The sequence below is a fragment of the Vidua chalybeata genome, chromosome 7, assembly GCF_026979565.1.
Source record: "Vidua chalybeata isolate OUT-0048 chromosome 7, bVidCha1 merged haplotype, whole genome shotgun sequence".
NCBI lineage: Eukaryota > Metazoa > Chordata > Aves > Passeriformes > Viduidae > Vidua > Vidua chalybeata.
In genome coordinates, this window is record NC_071536.1 from 13,865,231 (window position 1) to 13,880,002 (window position 14,772).

The 14,772-nt window shown below is 37.9% G+C and overlaps 1 protein-coding gene across 3 annotated transcripts in view; it reads right to left on the reverse strand.

The window, feature by feature from the left end:
* The window catches only part of PARD3B (par-3 family cell polarity regulator beta), a 396,105-nt gene that overhangs the window by 277,681 nt on the left and 103,652 nt on the right, over positions 1–14,772 (reverse strand). The window lies entirely within an intron of this gene.

Below are 14,772 nucleotides of genomic sequence, written 5' to 3' on the forward strand. Positions count from 1 at the left end.
CTAAAAAATTTTAGTGCTACTGACTGACATGCTGCACAAAGGTAACACAACCACAGAAGCTGCACTGCGTGAGCAGATGCAAATTTTATTTGTAAGAACATAACTACATTCCAAGGACAAGATCCATCCAGCACAATGAGAGAGCATGAGGCCTCCCTAGCTGTCCAACCCATGTCTCTGTAAGGATGAAAGTTTCATGGTCCAGCACAGCACACACACCCACTTCCCCAGCACTTCTCTACCCACCACGTATCTGTCCCTTCCTCCCATCCTGCCCTGCAAGCCTGGACCAGGTACACCTTTCTGAGAACTGTCAGTCACTGACTCTTACACCACTCCAGGCACATGGGAAGGCTCCAAAGTCTGCTGTCCAAGGTCAAACCAATGTGGCCATGAAAATGATACAAAACACCAGAATAATTACTTTTTGCCTCTGTTAATCTGCTCTTTAACAAAAGATTATCCTTTTGGTCTCTACTAATATAAAGTGACCAGACTGTGGTTATGCAGCCTCATCAAGAAGTGACTCACACACATGTAGCTAGCTGTAAATCGTATAAAAGGTCCAGAAAAAAATTTAAGCATGTTACAGCTCTGGGTAAACAGACCAAAATATGATTAAAACAAAATAGAAGATATGATGTTCTCAACTCTGGGATGCTTGGCACTCCAGAGCACTCTTCAAAAGCAGAGGAGGTAAGAGTAGCAGTTCAAGTGTTTTCCCTACCCCACCACCTGACATGAAATCGTTCTTGTGCCACTTAAATGGCAAACACTTTGCCTATGGTGCTCATTTATTTTACTTTTTCTGCACTCCTTCATATTATCTATTGTTTTCCAGGCTAATCATAAAAAATACCACAACACACACAGCTGGTTAGGCAACATCAAGATATACACAGAAACAAGTTTAAAGGATTGATTTTTACATCTCTCTCTGTTATTTTAAGGTATACATATGCTCTCTCTTATGAAAATATTAGTACATCAAATCTCCTCTGACACTTCCAGGAAGTGTCAACAATTATATCCTATGAAAAACAGTATACTGAAACAAACGTTTAAACAAACTCATTTGCCCAAGGGAAGAAACGAATGTATGAAGGAAAAGGAAAGAAAAATCCTGAAGTGCTTCTAAAAGGAAGAAACTGACATTTTCAGGTCTTCCACTCATTTATAATTTGGTTGCTAGAAATGTGTCAGCTCATATTTACCAAGGCACATTTCAGAGACACACAAAACGCCTTAAATAATTAGGTAGAAAACTTGCTCTATTTTTCCATGTGGAGCCTGTTTCCTTTCTATGGCCATACCAATATGTTTTTACAACACACAATTTGCTTTTTGCTTGTCCAAAGCATATAGAAGATTCACTCCTGTAACAAGGACAACTCTCTTTGTAGTTTATTCCTGCATAACATGTAAAGTACCCAAGTGTTCACACTGCATTAGTTATGTCCCAAAATTACATATAGCCAAAAAGGCTGAGATCCAGATACGAACAGATCACAGAAATTTTCTCCAGTACCAAGAAGAAACAAATCAAAACCCCCATCTTATTGTATCTTTCATCTGTTTCTAAAATGACTATTCATGCTCCTGCTATTATGGCAGCTCATTCTGATTCAGTAAATTCCACCAACATTGTACACCAAAAGGTTTGCTTTCTCACTCTCACTTTCACTGTGGAAATTTAATTTCTGCAAAAGAGGCTGTTACTAATGAAGAGGAAATTGGAGATTGTGTAGGACTGTGGCACTGAAAGCACTTTAGGTAATAGCAGGATACAAAGTTCATTTCAGCATCCACAATGCAGAATGGACTAAATGGAACTTGGTTGTGATTTGATGGGAACAACTGAATTCCTCAACCAGACCAAGCAGAGCTTCCCCTTGGTTTCACACCACAGAAATCCTATTAAATGCTATATTACTTTGGAATATTCTACGCTTACTGCCCCAGGATATTGCAGAGGTGAAAAGTAGAAATTGGTTAAAAAAAATTAGACAAAGTCATGGGAAACATCAGGAAGAACAGTTAAATAGGTAGGTACAAGCACTACCTCAGTCTTAGAAACCTCCAAAACATGTAGTTTGCCAGAAGGACAAACTGATGCTACAATCACTCTACTTCTGATGTGCTTTCTGCAAGTATTTTCCACTTGTCACAGGCAGAGACCAGAGCAGCAGCCATGTACTATTGTATACTGTGGTTTCTAAGCACCACACCTTTCTTCAGTCCTCTAAAGTGCAAATGAATCTTCTGCAGAAATAATAATATAAAATTATTTTAACAGGCAAGTCAGGTCACAGACTCCTGACACCATGAGATATGACATACACCCTACCTACCTGCCAGCCCCAAGAAGCAAACTGCACCATGGCCACAGCATGGCCATTTCCCTGCACTCCCAGCAAGGCGGCTCCTGCTCCTCACCCCTGGTCACCTGTCACTTCCCCAGGGCGGGTGACAATGTCCTCAGGCTCCTTTTGAAGGGCTCCTCAGCGCAGGGATGTGGGTGGGTGGGCGCTGCCCCGAGGGCTGAGGGAGTCCCGAATTCAAAGGCCCTGCCCTGCCCGAGGCCAAGGGCATCAGTGGTGCCCATCCCACCTGCAGAGGACCCAGGTTAAAGTTTTGATTGCAGTGACAATATCCTCATGTCACCGAGGGTCCCTAAAGCCCCTGTCCTAGCACTGGGTGACACTGCCCAAGAGCTGAGGTTACAAGTCAAACACCTTCCTCGACACCAGCTCAGGAATGAGCCGGGTGCAGGCAGGTTGAGGGGCAGAACTCACAGTGCCCAAGTGCGGGTACAGCCCCCAGACCTCTGCCTTATACAGAAGGATCACAAACACGTGATTCAGTGCTTCTGTCAGCTCTGCCCCTTGATGCACGTGCCGCTCTCGGTCACCAGACAAGAAGGTTCAGCACATGAGACACGCTGGCTCCTCTCCTCCCAACTCCTGCAGCAGAGGCACGAGAAGAGATGACAACACTACGCCCCTTCCCAGCTGTACCCACACCAGCACTCTAATTCCACACTGAGCATGAGCAGACAGGGCACAGTTGCAAGCCAACACCTGCAAGACAGCCTGGCAAACAGCTGGAAGAGGAGTCCACCTGAGCCAGACCACATAGGCCCCACACCTACCTGAAAACAGGAAGCCTCTTACTGCTGATATTCTGTGAGTGACTTTTGAGAGAAACCCACAGTTCCTTAGTTTACACCCAGGCACTATTTTGACAGATTAAAAAAAAAAACAAAAAAACAATGAAAACCTATTTCTTTACAGTATGGAACACACCAGTAATTAAGTAACACAGTCTAAACTCCCATTTTTTAAGAGTGTGGAAAGGAGATGCTACAGTACTGCTTGTGGAGGTAGCAAAGATGTGATGCCTTTCCTTCCCAGTGAAATAAACTTTGTTGGCTAAAATGTTTATTTTGGAGAGAACTCCTCAGAACCACAGTTGCAGCAGCATCTTATCAGTAGCAATTTTAACACAAATACACTGCTAATCAATCAAAGTATTATAAATATCTGCTTTACCCTTTCAAAGGGAATTAATACAATTAAGGCTATGTAAATTAGCAACTCAAAAATAATTCTCATAATTGACTTCTCATTTCCAGTATAGAGAATTCCTTAATTGGAACAGACTGCCAAAATCTTCTGATTGAAAAGGATTTCAGGATGCATTAAGAAATCCCCACAAACATATCAATAAAACAACACCACTGCTGGCAACACTAGTTTATTCTTTACTAGTTCAATATTTTCAAATATTGAGAATTCAGAAGGTCAGCTGATTGGGGCTTTCTTAACACATCAAAATATTACTGTAGACATTTGTAAATTGAGCAATTTGTACAATTTTGTACATTTGCTGTAGTCAGTCATCTCTTTTTTAAAGGTTATTTAAGGAACATGAATATTTATTGTGAAAGATATATACGTATTTCTGTATAGGTTAAATGGTTCTACAACCATTATTATTGTTATTGTAATATCTATTAATATCCTACCAGTTACATAGAAAATCAATAAATTACCAGAATTTAGTACTTATCCATCATTTTTGGTTACTAAACTCTCTCTACCAATACTGCCATAGTCACAACACAAGGCAGCAATAACGAACACTTGCATTTATTAGCATTTTTTGTGGTATCTCATTACAAGGCCCTGTGATACAGCCAAATTCTAACATTATATGCTCCCCTATGATGTAGCTCTTCCAATACTTTACTGATATTTCAATTGCAAAGCTTGCAGAAAAGTCAAACAAGATTATGTACAAATTGCCTGACTCCATTCCCCAGCACACTCATTGGATTACGATCCAGCGAAGGGCACGCACTGCAGCCGTGCCACCTGGGCGTGGGGAGGGACACCACACACAAGAGGCAGCAAAAGTCCTTCCAAATTAATATGGCAACAGTTTTGTTTCAGTCCTCACTAATTAAACTTAATTAAACATAACTTCATGGAGTTTCAGAACTCTAAAGAAAAACATCCTCACCTTTGAACAAACAGCAGCGATTTAAGGCACTTGTTTGTTAAGTCAGAAACAGCTGACTTTACCCTGCCCTATACACCATTTTAAATAAAAGGTTTCATAATTATTTCTCTTCAACTACACTTTTGACAACTACATTATTGTTAATAAGGTTAAAACCTGTATATTTTACTAGCTTTTCTGTACTGAATTCGAAAATAGACACCACCGCTGCCCTTCTGACCCCAAACACCAGGCATTTACATGAAGTACTAAGGAAGAAATGGCAAATACAAGCTTGTTTACAATTAAATTAATCAGCTTTCAATTACTGTCAGGATAAAATCACTAAAAGAAGTTCTCAGTCATAGGCTAGCATTGATACATAATTGAAAAGATACAATTTTCAACAGCTGAAATTACATACTCAAAAATACAAAAAGCAGTTAAATGCTCAGCTTCTGTTAAATTTTTCATTCAAGTTGCAGTGAAATTTTTCCTCCTAATTTCTTTTTTTCCACATTCACTTTATCTAGATTCCTCTCTCACTTAGGGACAACCAGAGGCAGTAAAATTGTGGATTTATTCCAAACATGTTTGTTTCCTGTTCAGGTGCTCTCTGTCCATGATTTCAAATGCCCATATAGGAAAAAAATACTTTTTTAAACCATATCTTTACTTCTGATGGCCAGTGCTCCTGTGAGAATAGTTCTCAGTTGCTCATATAATAATGTGGCTAAAAAATGCTCCCTTTTCTGGGTTCATTAGCAAAAGACTTTTCAGAGAAAGCCCCTGAATTTTAAGAAAGAGCTGTCAGGAGGAGTGAATGAAAAGCTCAGTGACTATTTCTTTGAGCTTCATGGCATAAGGAGAAATGATGACTTAAGCTACAGCAGAAACTGATGTTTGCCACAGGACCACATTACCTTGTCCTCTGGTCCCTCAATTTGGGATCTGTAGGACTAATCTTGCATTTATACCTACGCATACATAACAAAGAGATACAAAGATACACAGTGTCTCTGTATTTGACACACTGACACCAGAACACAGCAATGTTCAAAATAATATTTTAAAATAATTTTAAAAATCAGAACTTCAATGAGCTATACCTTTAACTTATGCCCGAGGGGACAAGAAGACTTTCTATCGAGGCAAGAAGACAGAGAGAAAAGTGTACCATATATTGAACCAAAAAAAGAAGAAAAGTATTCACAAAGACACTGTGAAAGTTGCTTCACTCCACAAACCAATTAATGTAAAATCAGATTTTATATATTACTTATGAAAGAATCCTGTTCAAATGGTTAAAAGATGAAAGCCTGGTAACAGTGCAACATAGAACTAAGGTAATTAGGGTACCTCAAAATGGATGAAAGCATTATTTAATTTTTCAATTTAAAACTTTCCTGGAGCTCTACAACCTTTCTTCAATATTCTTTCAAGATATTCTTCTAGTATATACTGATAAGTATTTGAAATGGTATTCTTGCATAATAGTATGCCTTGGAATTCCTTAAACTTAAAATAAAGGCTGTCAGGGAAAAATACCAATATACACACCATATGGCAAGCATTCCTTCACACCTACATATGAAAACAAATTACAGATATATTACATGAAAGCTACAGTGATTAGCTCATCTTGTTTATCTACATGACAAAACAATGTACACCAAAGTGTCTTCCCAAAAACTACCTGACACTTTTCCTATCCTTGTTATTCAGATTTTTTGGTACCGTCCAAAAGCAGCCAAGAACAGAATCCTACTACACACATACAAACACTGCTCTGCTCTGAAAAGTAGCCTCTGCTCTGAAAAGTTTCCAAGAATATAAAAATATTAAATAGGAACAGAAGCAGCATGCCTAGCAGCTGCCAGGCCCAGCTCAAGACCCAGCCACTTCAGGAAGAAGGGAAAGGAGTTTTTGAAAGGTCATTAAAAAAAAAACCCATTGCCTGATTGATAAGCCCTTCTATAATTCTTCTTCCTGTCCAACCTATTCCTTCGTGGGCACACGTGACTGTACTTCAAACAATGCAGCTGATTGGGTACTTAACGTTGATATTTGTGGCAAAGTTTGATGAGCCCTTCAAGCATGACTGAGATGTAATTTTTTTAAGCCACTTAGTCACTACTTGAGAGCTGTTACGGAGATCCATAGTACAATACACACATTCCTTGAGGGTTGACTTCGGGTAGCTTCCCTGGCAGATATAAATGCTAGTGCTAAAATGTCAAGGATTTATAATTATGATGGCGGATGCATAAAACACATAAAACAAGCCTTATTAGGGTTGATTGAAGTAAATATACCAAAGGACATTTCTCCTTTTTTCTGTAAAAGATTCATGTTCAATGCTGTTTGTAGCCTGTCACACTCATTATGCTTTCATGTGAAATAGCTTCGGAGTTTTGCTAGATAACAAATGCCCTTTGCTTTTATTCTTCCTCTATTCAAGTGAAAAAACAAATTGAAGGAGGACTGTGGAATGCAAGACTGATTATTTATTTTCTGCTTAACTTGAAACTGAGTACTTTCACCTGTATAGACTTTACAGAAGATGAGCTAATTTTGGAGAGTCCATTTCAAATGGCACTACAAAAATGTAGATAATTAATACCAAAGACTGCATTGTTTACTAGAACCATACTTGTCAAATGCACTTACTGGAATCAGTCATTGAAAAAAGGAAAAATTTACTGTGCCATGAAATAAGTCTATACTTAAAAATGAAAGTGACATCTTAGTTACTATATTGTGAGTAAGCAGCAATGAATGTTCACTCTCATAATATGAATTACAGCAACTTTATAACATGAATTTTACCTTAGAATACTACTTCAATGCTAAATTAACTGCTCAGTTACACAGCAACAAACTCCACCTGACAGAAGCATCTTTGTTGAGAGAGAACCCACAGCAACTCTGGATACTCCAAGCCACACACGGTAAATTGAGGCAGGGGGTGGAAAACTCAAATTAGGAAAGCTCAAACTGCTCCCAGCTCCTACTGTGGCACAGGCATTCCCACTCCTACTTTTAGCAGGCACCTTGCCTGGCCTTCAGAAGACTTCTCCAATATCAACCTCTTCTCACACCTTTCCACATGCTTTTCAAATCCTGAGCTGGCTTCAAATAACCTTTGGATTATATAGGCATGTGAAAATCCTCAGAAATTTAAACCAAAGTAAACTGTGGTGAAGAGGCATTATACCACTTCAACTAAGACCAGAGGGCATAACTGAAATTTTTAGGAATTTGCATGGCTCTCCATACTCTAGGCAATGATTTACGATGTTAAAAAACAATTTGTATTGAGCACTTCAACTTTCTTGTATTTTCTAGATTACAATTTAATGAGACCCCACAGAACAATTTAGGTTGGAAGGGATCTCTGGAAGTCACTGTTCCATCCTTTCACTCAAAGTAGGGCCATACTGGCACTTGGCTCAAACTTAGAGTTGTCTCTGGTTGCTCAGAGCCAAACCAATTTTTGTGCATCTGCAAGGATGAATATTTCACAAGTGTCTGGGCATCTGTTTCAGTGCTTGACCACCATTGTAGTGCAAAAAAAAAAGTCTCCCATATCTTAACAGAATCTTCCTCATGATCATTTAATGTCCATTACCTCTTCTTTTCTCACTGTGGACTTTTAAGAAAGTAGGATGTAGTCTCCTCTACATTCTCTCTCATCCTATGAAGTTCACTTACCCTTTTCTCCCCAGGTCTCATGTTCAATCCCTGATCTTGCTGGTGATCCTGTGCTGAGCTGGTTTCAAATATGTCAGCATCTTTCTTGTACCAAAAGAGACCAAAACTAAATACAACAGTCCAGCTGTGCCCTCACAAGTGCCAAACAGATGGAATTGCTTCCCCTTGGCTACTGTCCTGAGTGTGTATTTAGCTTTGTTAGATGCAAACCTGAGACAAACCTAGAAAAAATTCTACCAAATTGCTTTCTTATTTTCTCTCTCACTGACTTGAAAATATGCATCATGTGCAAAACCACATTTCTGCTTTAGCCCCAATGACTCAATGACAGCATATGAATTAACTGTTTGGTTTAAACAGCTTTGATCTTTTTAGAGGACATTACAGGATGGGGCAATGGAACTTTGGAAGTAGAAAAAAAAAGCAGTACAAAAATGCTTGAATTGTAAAACCCATCAGAAAGTGTAAAACCATCTGTACAGCATAGCACACACAACAACTTCCATTAGTACAGACAGGCTTGATAAATCTTGGGACGTTGCCACACGTCATGCAGTTCTCACACTGTGTTTCTGTCTGCGCAGAAAAACATTTCAGTATTTACAACTGCCAAGAGTCCTATTCCTACTGATGCCTTGCTTAGTGAGACTGCATTATTTGCCCTGTCTCTGACAGTTTATATGTCAGGCTCTAGAAAGGCAAAAGTAAGCTTACAAAACTGGTTGTCACCTTGATGAGGAAAGGTCTGTCCCTAATGATAAACTAATGCTATCAGTCTCTCCTAGTTTGTTATTAATTCTGTCAATACACAGTATTCCTAGACACTTTCTAGTGCATTATAATAAAGTAAGCACAGCCCTTTGAAAAAACTAGAAAATAAATACTTTTTGCCTTTCACATAATGACCTCATTTGCAGAAGTAGCATGACCCTGCATGCTTCAGTAGTAGAAGTCAGCTGACCTTCACCTCTAGCAGTCATGTCCCTAAAGAAAGCTCCTAAACATCGTGATGCTCTTCTGCATAAAATTTGAGACAGAGGAACATGAGGAGAGGGGAGAGACTTTCAAAAGAAATGCAATGGAAGTATCACCAAATTCCTCAAAATGTGTTTAGTAGTTGGCTAGCTCACATTAATTGTTTCACCACACTCATTAATAGAAGACTACAAAGTCAATCATTGTCACTCACACAAGAATTGTGTTTTCTTTTTCTTTTTTAAAGACGAACCAGTTTATGAAGACTACAGCAACTGGAGAAGAAACCTACAAAGTTACACAGTCTCAGAAGATGAGTAACAAGCAAAATTGTGAAATATTTAGGAACTTTAGAAGCAGCACAATGTTCCAAACACACATATTCCCAAATTAATTACCAGAACAGAAGGGCTAGAAAAAAATTATTTTGACTTGACAATGTCATGCACCATTACAGTGAAAACAATGAAAATAAAAGTAACATTTCTAGAGATAGTCACATCCCTGGCAATAACAAAAAACTCTTCAATAAGAATTACTCATTTCAGCAATCAGTTCGTAACAGAAATCCTACTGCTGCTTTGCTTATTAAACTCCTTAAAAGAATGATCTACATATTATAAATTTCAGTCATTTTTTTACTCTAACATTAGCTGCCCACAGCATAATTGCTTAGATAAGTTTCTTAATTTCTTAGTAAACAAATTAAATGTTGACATCGTGTCCAAGATTCACACTGTAAAATTAAGCATATTTTTAAGTTTTTCTGAGCATTAAAATTTAGAATTCAATTGAGCAAAATGGTATTTGCAAAGTTAGTAGCAGCTATGTATGTACACATGTGTGTTATGCACACCTTGGACATGAATGTGTTTACAAGCATCACATAAATATCCTTTTACTACCCATGGAGTGATTCTTGTTATTCAGATATGAAGACATCCTATTAAAACAGAAAAAAATAACACTCAAAAAACAATAGTAGTATTATTTAAGACATTATTAATAAGACATTATTACAATAGTAGTAATGTCCTTGTCCTTCCACAAAGGATAGGATCCAAAAGTTAAAACCAAAGCGTATTTTCTGTAAGTGATACTGTATTTGCTCATTAGATGGATTTTGACACAAACCTCATTTTTAAGGCTGAATTTCAATACGCTATTAAGTACACTGTTGAACACTTACTTGATGCAAAGTTTTGTGTAACATTTAGCTATAAAAATGTGGGCTGCAAGTCTAAACTCTGAGCAATTATTAAAATTATCTTAACATTTCTTAAGGAGACTATTTTCTGCAAGAAAGACCTTGAAAGAAAAGGGAACTTTTTTGTTCTACTGAATACACTGCAATGTACTGAGCATTGTTTCTTACCTACCCTAATTAAACTAAAAATTTTTAGTAGATAATAAAAACAGTGAAGAATACATTTAGCGAAGATGTAGAATTCAATTAACAGAGTCCTATCACTCCGAATTACTGGTTTAATGTGATCCAAAGGTTTCTTTTTTGGGAAAAAATAATCTTCATGCTTAGGGCATAGTTTAATTTTGATTACAATAGTTTGAATATTCTGAAAAACAGTGATATGTCTTGGGAATAAATGATTTCAGACCATTCAGATCATTACTCAGAAATTTCAAATGTGATTTTTCAGAGAGAAGCTTGTTCATCCATTTTCCACTCCTCATTACAAATGATTAAATTATATTCATAAAGCAAAGCACTTTTATATAAAAGCCCTCAAAGTGAATGATATACCACGCTCCACTTTCAAAAGCAAGCCAAACTACTTAATAAACAACACAACAGGAAAAGCATAAAATACTTTCAGCTAATAGAAAATTCTCCTGAAATTTTTCAGTTGGCCTACAGCTTCCAAAATCTTGAAAGAGTCATCAAAACTGAAGTCAAACAACCAGCTCAGTATTTTAGGCACCTCCAGAAAAAGTGATCATGGCTATTTCCTGACCTATCCATGCTGAGGTCTTACCAGACCTTGTAACAAAGAATTCATGTTTTTGCAGCTTTACTGCTATTACTTCAAAGGATTCACAGGAGAAACACATTTGCCTTCCTCACTGCCACATCACCTTGTTATTATTCAAAGGGTCTGAAATACATGAACGTTTAAGTTGTTAGAAAAAGCTAACAATATTGATTCCATTCTTTGTCAACTTTCATGGAAGATGTTTTTAACATTTTTCTTCCAGTGTGGGAAACAAAACCAATACTGTATTATGAGAATGACATTGCTGCTTCTCTGACTCAGTTCTTGCATGCCAATGGCTTTCTGTTCTGCTGTGGCGATGCCACACTGAGCATTCAGTCCCCTGCAGGTAATCCCCCCTTTCATAATGGCACGCTGGTCTTTGAGGCTTCTGAGGCTTTAGAAAACCCAAGGGGAAAAAAAAATCCACATAGAAAAGTTACAGACAAGTTAACAAATTTATTAACTCTGCCTTGAATCCTTATCCTCTAGTCACATTATCTTCTGTCCAAGAGACTAAAAGTGTTTTTTCACAGTTAGCTGCAATCAAGTCTCAGGGGTTTCTATCCAATATAAGTTAAATAGCTTCTTATTAGTAATTCACCCACACACACTGCAGAACTTGACACTGGTCTTCACATTGTACCTTTACTTCTGATTTAAAGATCTATGTGCCTGTAAAAAAGAAACCAATCCAAAACCATACGTAGAAACATACAAAAAAAAAAAAAAGCCCAAACCAAAATATGATACACTCCATTAGTAATGAATGGGAGCCACGGCTGGCAAACCCCAGGATGTTCACTATTCACTTCAACACAAATTGGAGAGAGATGTTTAAGACAAAAAAAAAAAAAAAAAAAAAAAAAAAAAAAAAAAAAAAAAAAAGCAAAAAGCACTCCTTTCTCTCCCAGGTTGTACTTTAATCTGGAAGTTAAATCAGGGCACCACACAAGCTGATGCTGCAGCCTAGTGCCCAAAGGCCAGGCTCAGTTTTGCTGTTCTCAGTGGGAGCTCCATGGTCTAACTCTAACATCACACCAGAATGGCATTTCTGACAGCCTGCCCCAGAAGGCCGATGCTCAGGAGGAGTGCATCCCCCATGTATCCCTTGCATAGAGATTCAGAGATTTCAGAAACAGAAAACAACAGAAATTCATCTACTCTTCAAAGACATTACATGACAAAGTAAAATCTGCTGAATAGCTACTACATGGGATATATCAAAACAGAACTGAACATTGTTCAGTTGCACAGATAAAAGACATTTTTTGCCTACATTTTAACTTGGAATTAATTTTAAGTTAAGTTTGGCTAACACAAGTGACACACAAAGACATTATAAAAAATGTGACAAGGGATACATACTCTAAACAGAAGTTCTGACCATATTTGTGATAAGACTTTTTTCTGCTCTTTGCATTTTCCTATACATGCTTAGGTTACACAGGAATAGCATGCAGTTTGGATCAAAATGAAGTTGCAGAATTGTGCTTCCAAGTCTGCTGGATCCTTCCCTTTATCAGTAGCCTACTAATGACTCCTTAGTATTTGGCCACTTGGCCTTCAAAGCTTTAGTACAGGGAAGAGACAAGGAGAGCAGCTCCATCCTGTACCCTGAGCTCCAGACCAAAGTCATCACAGTAATTACGAGGATGCTTCATTTTGCCTCCTCTCTCATTCTATGCTTTCAGACTCTATCAGGAAACTCTACAGCTTCTCTTGACTCTTCTGAGGCATCAGTCTTTGGACATCTCACCCCATTCCATCACGATTCTAACTGTATACTCATAATTTGTGATCTACACTTCAACCACAACTTGGCAGCATGAGACAGGTAGGCTGCTGCATCATTTGTGATACAAATTAGACTAAAAAAAAATAGGAGGATTCCACAGTCAATTCCTACCCTCCAAAGACCTGCCCACAAGAAGCATGTTCCTGTGCAACATTTGAAGGAAACTCACAAGAAGGGAAAGTACAGAGGAAGCCTCATGGAACTAGAGCTTTCTGAAAAGAGAAAATGATGAGCTCCTGAGAGCAGTAGATGACAATTCTTGGCAAAGAGTACATTCTAATTTCAGTTTATCTAGGCAATTCAACTCAAGAAAAAGCATGTTCAATTTGAAAAATCATCTGATCACTGCAAAGCAGGGAAACTTACTAGCCTTACTTTTTTACAGCCTCTGAAAAAACAACTGAATGCAAGAGCTGAGCTCCATTTATTCCAAGAGCCTGAGAAATTCCTCCTGGTCTCATCTCCTCTATCAGCTGCACAGTCTATCATGCATCACCTGCAAACTACTTCTGTTCAACACATGAGCTTCAAATTCAAAACTCTTCCCAATACAAATACAGAATGCTTCCCATTTTTTATTAACTAAAATTCATTTCAGTTCTCCACAGCTTTAATTGAACTTCAATTACTGAAACTAGCCTGACACAAGCCATGAAGAAGGAATTAATAGTCTACTAAATAAGAACTGTCACTCAACATTTCCTAAGCTAAATGTAAAAATTAAGACTGAATAAATGTATGCTAAGTATCATTGCATAAATATGCATATAATGCCTTTTCCTCTTTTAAAAAAAGTGTTACATTCAATGTAAAGACATTTGATTGCACATCAACATTTTAGTGGCGATCAATCACTGAAAATCAATGATTCTTTTAAATAAATGCAGAAATATATTTAATTGAAATCCTATTACTTTAAATACATTTTTGTTTACTTTTCAATCACTTAAGACTTCAGGCAGTTCACTCTATGGTTAGGAATCAGGATCTCAGGACATAACCCACTAACTACTAAAGCTTTTTTCCCTTCTGCAATCAACACAGCTGTTACACTGACAGTGAAATAGAACAGCAACCCAAATTTCTCATCCAAAAGTGCATCACTGAGGGTTTACCCACACTCCATCTCTTTACAGACTTTTTTATGCCATTAAAAGATTCCAATCCTATTAGAATGCAAATATAAAAGGGTAGAGAGAGCATACATAATACCATTAACATTCAAAGATTTCTTGCTCCCCATTATCAGATATTAATTCTCACATTAACTGATGTTTTGTTAAAAGAAAGAACCAACAAAAAAACTGAATCCATTAGCAGCTGCATTAAAAGCCAACAAAAGAGGCAACAACTGCTGATGTGATTATGCACCTAATCCTTTCTGAAAGTTTCCATATCCAAGAGCACCAAACAAGCACTGCTTCAACTTTCATTTCACACCAGGTATGTAAGTATATGTTACTGAAAAACAACCTTAACAGGGTTTCCTGCATATTGGTATTTTTAGCAAGCTTTGAAAAACTATCACTCATTTTTAGAAGTCTCTAGATGGTTTCCTTTAAGCTCTTTTAAAGACACAATATGGCATGTCTGGGGGGAAGAAGAAAAAAAGTTTTTTTATCATATAAGCAGCAAGTTTCAGTTTCAACTGCACCAAGGTGGCAGCTGCCAGCCAGAAGCCTGCCAGCAGATGGAATAGCCCAGCTCAAGCAGGCACTTGGAACACTGTCAGCCACCAGACCTGGTGCACCCTTCCCTTTACATGCTTCTCTCTACTGCATATGATGGCAC